Genomic DNA, 9,360 nt, shown 5'->3' on the forward strand with positions numbered 1-9,360 from the left:
GATTCTGTGATCAAGGCTGAGGCTTTCCACAGAAATCCCAGCTTTCCACGCTCATCTTGACCGACGGAGCCGGGAAGGTTACAGTAATACGGAGGAGCAGCCAGGGCTTGGGAGCAAGGAGGCGGGGAAATAGTTCGGACATGCCTGGCATCCAACATGAGCCCAGATAGAGCTGTCTGCTGAGATTAAAGTTAACCACAGACACTGATGCCATAACGGATCTCGGAGTGTAAAGTCAGAGTTTAAAGTGGCCTAAAATGCTGCAGCAATATAAGGCGGTGGCTGACAGAAATGTCTTCATAACCATCTTATGAAATGGAACGGACTGCTACAGTCGTTGGTTAATTGTCTTTAGCCTACTTACATTATGTAGGCCTATGCACTGTAGCCTTGAATCAAGTAGCCTTGAATCTCCTGAATCTGGATAGAGACAAAACCTTGTCATATCTCATTCTCATTAGATCACTTATCATTTCATAGGAGTGGCATGGCACTGGAGTCACATAACATTCAGATGTAGCCTACTCATGTCACTCATTTACATAAGAGTCAGAGCTTTTCGAACCATGTTAATTATGGGTTGTCTACTGTCTTCTTGCTAGGAATAACTTATACTGTAGCTACTGTTAACTTAATGGGCCAGTCCTAGCCTACTGTAGGTCAGCTTTCATGTCAGTTTGGCGAGGAATGTATCTTCTTCACACAGAGGCGCGGTTGGGGTGGGGACAGATTTCTGCGTCACAAAGTTATGAGCATAGGACAAAAATACACAGACGTCAAGAAAGGAGGTGAGCCAACCAAGATGAATTAAAAAGTTATTTGTGTCTACTGTTTTGCTGTAGCTAGTTAGTTAAAGTATACATAGGACATTTATAGAAGTTTACCAATTTTGTCGAAAATAGTTGGTACTTCTGTGTTCTATATTTTTGCCCAAATGTTAGCTAGATAACTTTCTTAGCTAGCAAGCAAGGACAGGTAGGTAGCCAGCTCAGCTAGCTAACTGTTAGCTAGCTAACATGAGTTCTCCTTTGGAGTAGGAGTAGCTAGCTAGAATATCAATTTGCGTAGCCCTGGCTTCAATACCTCATTGTCTAAGTATTGAAGGCAGTACACCTGCAAGAGGTGTGCACAAATAAAGGATGTCTAGCTAGTAACTTCGTTAGCCTGCGAGGAGGAGGAGGAGGAGGAGTAGTAGTAGTAGTAGTAGTAGTAGTAGTAGTAGTAGTGTAGTAGAGTTAGTTAGTTAGTTAGTTAGCTAGCTAGCTAGCTATAGCAGTTATAAGCAGGTTGCATTAGCTAGCTAGCTAGTTTGCCAGTTGAATCAAGTAGTACATCAGTGTTAATTTGTGTCAATAACAAAATCATCTTTACATTGAATGCTGCACAGACACAATTGTCTATTGATAGACATGTGACACTGTTAGTGACCTTTTGTTTTTTTCAGCGCAGGACAGGATGCCCCAGGAGGAGATGAAGAAGCCTCTAATATGGGGTGGTGCCAGCCCCAGCCCCAGCCCCAGACACCTCAAAACCTCAATTTCCGATCCAGGTACCCCCTTGGTTGGCATCCTGGGCACAGGTGACTTGTCCCGCTCCTTAGCCACCGGGCTGGTAGCTTCCGGGTACCGGGTGGTGGTGGGCAGCCGCAACCCCAAGCGCTGTGCCTCCCTCTTTCCCGAGGAGGCTGAGGTGACCACCCAGCACCAGGCTGCCACCCAGGCCGACCTGGTGTTCGTGGCCCTCTTCCCCGAGCACTACTCCACCCTGGCTGGGCTGAGGGAGCCGCTAGTGGGGAAGATTCTGGTGGATGTTAGTAACGGTACTAAGATCAACAGGGATAAGCAGTCCTACGCGGAGCAGCTGGCCGATATCTTCCCAGAGAGCAGTGTGGTGAAGGGCTTCAATGTGATCTCGGCCTGGAGCCTGCAGACGGGGCCACGGGACGGCAGCAGACAGGTAAGGCCTAAGTCCTCTGAACACACAACAGTGCCAGAGAAGAGACATACAGACAGACATTACTACTCTGAATGACATTTGGACGTACAGTTTTTATATATTTTTTGCTCTAAACCGGACAATGTCTGCAGTTTATGTAATGTTAGATGTTTCACACATTCTCATCTTGCAACCATATTCTCACAGGTGTTGGTCATACGATGTCACTGTAGCTAAACGATGTGATGTAGGGTAGGCTATTGGTGAAGTATAGTGTCTCTTCAGTTGGGTTCTCCTTGGTGAAGATTCCCTTCCCTTAGCTGACACTCTTCTCTTTACTATCCAGGTGCTGATTTGCAGTGACAGCAGTAGGGCCAAGAGCGCTGTACTCCAGATCTGCCGCAGTCTAGGCTTCATCCCTGTTGACATGGCCGCCTCTCCTCTGCCCAGGAGATAGAGAACACCCCCCTGTACCTCTTCCCTTCGTGGCGTCTCCCTTGTCTCTCCACCCTCTGCCTTTTCCTCTTCTTCTACGCCTACAACTTCCTACGTGACGTCATCCACCCTTACGCCACGGCGGGGAAGAGCGCATTCTACAAAATGCCGGTGGAGGTGGTAAACGTGACTCTCCCCTCGGTGGCCTTGGTGACCCTGGCTCTGGTCTACCTGCCGGGCCTCGTGGCTGCCTTCCTGCAGCTGTCGTGGGGCACCAAGTACAGGCGCTTCCCCAACTGGTTGGATCGCTGGCTGCAGCTTCGGAAGCAGTTGGGCCTCTGTGCCTTCCTCTGCGCAGCCCTGCATGCCGTCTATAGCCTGTGTTTGCCCATGCGCAGGTCTGCACGCTACAGTCTGCTCAATGCTGCCTTCAAACAGGTGAGAAAGCGTCATCAAACTATTTATGAATAGTGTAGCCTACATACTATAAATGAATTAGTATTGAAGTATAAATGTATGGGTCTAAACATAAGCATTAAAAACATTTCTACTCATCAGCATTTATAACGTTTTCAATATGGTAAAACATTTGTAATGGATTATGCATATTATAGTGTAACCACCTGACCTCACAGTAAGCAACAATGTGTGTTTGCTGTGCAGGTGAAGGCAGGCCAGGAGGACTCGTGGGTAGAGGAGAAGGTGTGAAGGATGGAGCTGTATCTGTCTATAGGCATCCTGGCCCTGGGCCTGCTCTCTCTGCTGGCTATCTCCTCACTGCCCACCGTGGGCAAATCTCTCAACTGGAGGGAGTTCAGCTTCGTACAGGTCAGCACATTTGCACACACACACCTTTTCTGTGTACATGAGCAGTAAGTCAATGGAGCAGTCGAAGACTGGCAAAACACATTAACATTGTAGCCTACTGTAGAAAGACAACCTCTGAGCTATGCGTGTCAACTCTTCTTCTCGCATGCCTCGGAATTCATAAAGGGGGAACTTTACTATAATGGTTCCATTTTCCAGGGATTTGTCCTTCTTTGGAGCTTTTAGAACTTCCCCTTCATATGTATGTTAAGCTGATCCAGTCGGGCGCCAGATTAGTCACATGCTGCTAGTCCCTGTGATAAAAGGCCTGGGTTCTGCTTGGCCTGTCAGAATGGCCTGTCTGCCAACAGCCCGGAGCCGCAGTAAAACATTTGAGCATTATTCTCCATCAAGATTACAGTCTTGCAGTCCCTTAAGCTTGCAGCCAGCCAGACATAATGTAGTGAGTTCAGTCCTGCTGATTCATAGTGCGGACGACAGACGGACATGGCTTTAAGTGAGTTAGGCTGGTATTAGGAACTGTTAACTTGCCCAGACTTTCTTAACAGAGCCTTGTATAATTATTGGTAAAATGAGATGCATTAAGTATAAAAGTAATAAACATGTATACTGAACAAAAGTATAAATGCAACAATCTCAACGATTTTACTGAGTTACAGTTCTTATAAGGAAAATAGTCAATTTAAATAAATAAATTAGGCCCTAATCTATGGATTTCACATGACTGGGCAGCAGTGCAGCCATGGGTGGGCCCTGGAGGGAATAGGCTCACCCACTGGGAAGCCAGGCCCAGCCAATCAGAATGAGTTTTTCCCCACAAAAGGGCTTTATTACGGACAGAAATACTCCTCAGCATACCCCCCACCCTCCCTCTGACGATCCCGCAGGTGAAGAAGCCGGATGTGGAGTTCCTGGGCTGGTGTGGTTACATGTGGTCTGCGGTTGTGAGGCCAGTTGGATGTACTGCCAAATTCTGTAAAATTTTATTGGAGGCAGCTTATGGTAGAGAAATGAACATTCAATTCTCTGGCAACAGCTCTGGTGGACATTCCTGCAGTCAGCATGCCAATTGTACACTCCCTCAAAACTTGAGACATCTCTGGCATTGTGTTGTGACAAAACTGCACATTTTAAAGTGGCCTTTTATTGTCCTCAGCACAACGTGAACCTGTGTGATGATCATGCTGTTTAATCAGCTTCTTGATATGCCACACCTGTCAAGTGGATGGATTATCTTGGCAAAGGAGAAATGCTCACTAACAGGGATGTAAACAAATTTGTGCACAAAATGTAAGAAAAATAAGCTTTTTGTGCTTGTGGAACATTTCTGGGATTTTTTATTTCAGCTCATGAAACATGGGACCAACACTTTACATGTTGCGTTTATATTTTTGTTCAGTATACTTAGGGATGGGGATGAAATGGGTGAGTCACGACAGTGAACCTTCCCGCCTGTCAAGGGTAATTATAATTCAGCTGCTCTCTGTAGTGCCCTGTACTGTGCTAATAATTAGAGGGAACACACACACAGACACACACACGCGCTGACTACAGGGGCTCATTAAGGACAAATGTTGAGCTTGTAGGTCATACTGTCCCCTTGGGCCTCTTTACTACACTCGTGAGCTAATATACTGCACATATAATATACCACTCAAGTCACCACTTCCTTTCACCTCACTAAGATGTTGAGTTATTAGGTTATGTAGAAGGTTCAAAGGTCAACAGCCAGATCCCCGGTGTTCTGTACATCTGGGTAGGCCAACCTCGTTTGCATTTACAGTCTTTCATAAAGGGGTTTGATTGGGTATGGATGGAGTATTGGGGGATTTATAAGTTCAGAAGTGTATTTTTTAAAACGTTCAATATAAAATGGGCCATCACCATCGGATCTCACGACCTGACATTGTATTGAATAAAAAAAAACTGGATTTCAAACCAAATTAACTTATAGTGAGTACATCTGAAGCCGGCTATCACCCAGATTCAGTTCAATTCAAATACGTTTTCTCCCCTCTAGTCCAGACTTGGCTACACCGCCCTGGTGATGGCCACCCTCCACACGCTGACCTACGGCTGGGACCGGGGCTTGGACCCGGAGCAGTATCGCTTCTACCACCTTCCTGCTGGTGCTGGCCCTGCCGCTGGCTGTGCTGCTGGGGAGGCTGGCTCTGTCCCTGCCGTGTGTGGCTCTCCGGCTGAGTCGTATCAGGAGGGGTTGGGAGAAGAGCCGAGCCGAGCCATCCGCTTCACACTGCCTGAGGACGAGTGTAACGGGCCATCACAGGATGACATCAGTAATGTTTGAGAGAGATGCTTGGTTTAGTCTTACATGCAGGGTTGAATGAAGGAAGCATGGAAGACACACACACACACAGGCAAGTGGCGATGGGAGAGAAGTACTGACCGTGTCATTATAAGGGATGGAATATCACCAACAGTAGCCTTATGCATCAAAAACAATTTAGGGATTTCAATGGCCTTTGTTTTACTAGTGAACATGCTACTTGTTTGGATGCCATTTCATCTATAGCACTACTGTTTACCTTGGTATATTTATCAAGAGAAATGAACTATGGTTGTATTGCTCACTAAGCCTCCGGCACATGTACAGTTATGCATTTCGGAAATGGCTATTATAGTGCTGCTTTTAAATTTGCTGCCGCTACTCCCTTTAACTAAACTGGAAACCAGACATTGTCATTGTCTTCCTACTAGTCTCTTAGCCAGTCAAATACTGGGCATCCAATGCTATCACACAAATCAAAATAAAATACATTGTACTTGTAGTAGCCTCTGTCTCAGGCTTTCACTTCAATGTGAGCGAAGCCTGGGCATCTGAGGCTGTACTTGTAGTACTGTTAGATGCCTCAGCTCTGTCCTGCTCGCGGCTGAATCTGGCTCAGCTGTCTGATTTGCCTGCCCTGACGCTAAGGTCAGTCAGAGCCAAAATGTTGCAACTCACAACAATGTCATCGGTTGTTTGGGGGTGTCATGCCTGCTTCTGCTGTGTAATCGCTTCTTACTGCTCGGAGATGTGTTTAGAAAATAGACCTTTATATTTTCTGCCTTAGATTATTGTTGCACTGTTTTTACGCGTCAATGAATGCACTATAATGTTTAGACTTTACCTGGTCAGAGTCTTTCAAAGATCAAATGTGTGTCAAAGATTGGAGAAATGTACTATCAAGTCCCAAATTGTTGCTGGCACCAAACCCAGTCGAGGATGGCTCATGTTTTGTTTCTGTGTTGAAGTTACACTGTGATATAGGTATAATTTAAATATGACATTGTATAAAATGTACTAATTTTATTGAATGATCAAATAAACCTGCTGTCATGGTGACTCAATGGTACATCTGAAATTGTAAGAGCTATTTTATATTCTCTGACTGTTAAATTTTTTCTTGCGTCACTTGTGGTTCTGTTAAATGTACGAATTTCCATTGGTTTATCCACAAAATGAAATCAAAGACATGTATATTTTGATAGTGCTTATTTTCAGAATAAACACAGTATTTTCCACAACTTACCAATTCATTGTTATGTAGAAGTTCATGAATGAAATTTTATTGTCTCACTCCTTACTGACCTGGAGAGAGACTGTGGACACATGCTGTCCTCTTGTGGTAGCTATAGGCTAATGCATTTGTCACCTCTCATTTCATTGCTTTCCAATGGAATTTGAGATGTCACCACCACCTACTCAAGGGTTAAAGGTAAGACAACTCCCATATGAAATCACGGAAGTGAGCATTCCCACATGTAAGGAGTAGCTGGGTCTTTTTCTGGGGAACAACATGTCTATGGTAAACAGAAACCTCGTTATTTTTTGTTTTTATGTGCAGTAACTAACAATCATCTGTTTAAAATGTTAGATACCTTCTAGGTGTCATGCATTTCTTTTTAAAACAGTTTTTTTGCAGCGAATCTATTATGACGCTACTGCAAATAGCTTCGTGTAGACACATGCATTTTAACTGATGTGTGTGGCATATAGGACTGATTTTGTCATAGGGAGAATTTTTGGGGTGTTAAGGTATTCAACTTATTTTTAAGTCGGATACAAATATTTTGACACAATGTGGTGTGGAAGTATTTTCAGCATCCGCTGATTTACATATTATTCTCAGTATATAGGGGAAATTATGTGTGTGGTTTTGTTTAACTGACCTTGTGGTACCAGAAGTCCTCACAAGGATAGTAAAACAAGAACATTTTGACAAGTGGGGACTAAATACTATTTTAGGTTTAGGGTTACAATTAGGGTTAGGGTTTGGGTTAATGTTAGGTTAAGGGTTAGATTTAGGGTTAAGGAAAATAGGATTTTGGATGGGAATCGATTCTTTGGTCCCCACAAGGAGCGCAATACAAAACTTTTTTTTCTCTTCTCGAGGCTGAATTTGAAAAGGCTGCGGATGAGGTGAGGAGGCTGACCGTACAACCTAGCTACGCTGAACGATTAGTTACCGGAGTGTAACTCCAGTTCTATGAGTGGAGCGGAGCCCCATAGGGGAGCTCTGCTCCTAGTGGTTTACCCTCTGCCCTAAGGCAGCGACAGCCTGAGACAAAATTATGCACACACCTACAGCCAATAGGAGTACAGGTGTCCCTATAAGAGGGGATGCCTCCCCTCAATCAGCCTCCCGAGATATTTTTCTTCAGCGAGACTAGAGAGGGTCGGCAGGGCCTTAAGTCCTATGGGGCTCCGCTCCACTCATAGAACTGGAGTTACACTCCGGTAACTAATCGTTCTATATCGTGGAGCTCCGCCCCATAGGGGAGCTCTGCTCCTAGTGGTTTAAGGCGGAGCGTAGCGCTCCAAAATGTACTCCCTGCCGAGCCTAACACTTCCCATCGAAACGAGAAGGTCAGGCCTAGCAATGGCTGCAACCGAGTCCCGCAGTACTGCAACTAAAAACCCCTACGGGCGTCACAATATACCGCGTCATCGGTTAAAGACCCGCACCACCTAGTCCAATGGCAATGCCAATGACTAGTGGGCAGATCACCAGAATAGAAGCCATACTAATCTGTACTAGCAGATAGATGTGCCTCAATATCCTGTGAAAACACTACCAACCACTAATGGAATGACACCAAGTGTCACTCTACATTGTAAACGCGGTAGACCGCCTCACTCACTCAATGGAATCCCAGAGATTAGTGGGCAGGAACAAAACATGAGTCATACTAAACTGAACAAGCAGATAGATGACCTCACCTTCTGTCAATCAACGCATGCCTCTACTGTACTGAACCTGTCAGTCAGGATTCATGCCACAAAATATGTTTTCTTATCCAAAGCGGACCTGATGGAAACCTTGTCCATAGTCCTGCTTTTTCCTCTCTTCCTAGCTCAAGATCTCCCTTCAGCTATGCTGAGTACAGACCGAGCCAAAGAGTTAGAAAACACATCTATCAAAAAACACGTCTTCTTAACCAAAGCGGACCTGATGGAAACCTGTGTCCACAGTCCTGCTTCTCCTCTCTATCTTGCTCAAGATCTCCCTTCAGCCACGCTGAGTACAGATCGAGCCAGAGAGTTAGAAGACATATCTAAGAGATAGAAACGGATAAATGGAGACGGCGTCGACCAGGATGCTGCTCTACAGATATCCTCTACCCCTGTTCCTCTGAAAAGGGCAGTAGAAGCCGCTACTCCACGAGTGGAGTGAGCTCTGATACCCTGAGGCAATTGCTGCCCTGCTGCCTCATAAGCTGTCTCAATGCCTTCACAAAGCCAGTGAGACAACCGCTGTTTTGAAAGTGGTCTACCTAGTGCAGCCGCACCGTGACACACAAACAACTGAGGCGATGACCTAATCGCTGCTGTGCGCTCGACGTAACACGCCAAAGCGCGTACCGGGCACAGGCGATGGAGCTTTTCCTCACTCCTCTCTCTATGAGGAGGAGGAGAAAAAGCCCACAGCTCCACGGTCTGTGACCTATATGAACTCTTAATAACCTTCGGCACAAATGCCGGGTTAGGACGTAACACTGCTCTGCTCAGGTCACCATTGATGGCCAGGCAGTCAGGTCTCGTCGAAAGAGCACACAAATCACTAACCCGCTTAGCTGTAGTCAAAGCGAGCAACAGTGCTGTCTTAATAGACAGCATCTTGAGGGGTATTTGATTCAATGGCTCGAACGGCGACTTAC

The 9,360-nt window shown here is 45.6% G+C and overlaps 1 pseudogene; it reads left to right on the top strand.

Annotated features, from left to right (window-relative positions):
* The first annotated feature begins 699 nt into the window (after positions 1–699).
* On the top strand, positions 700–6,730 carry LOC121566243 (annotated as a pseudogene).
* Positions 6,731–9,360: the final 2,630 nt, after the last annotated feature.

This window comes from Coregonus clupeaformis, unplaced genomic scaffold (assembly GCF_020615455.1).
Source record: "Coregonus clupeaformis isolate EN_2021a unplaced genomic scaffold, ASM2061545v1 scaf2528, whole genome shotgun sequence".
NCBI classification, from domain to species: Eukaryota; Metazoa; Chordata; class Actinopteri; order Salmoniformes; family Salmonidae; genus Coregonus; species Coregonus clupeaformis.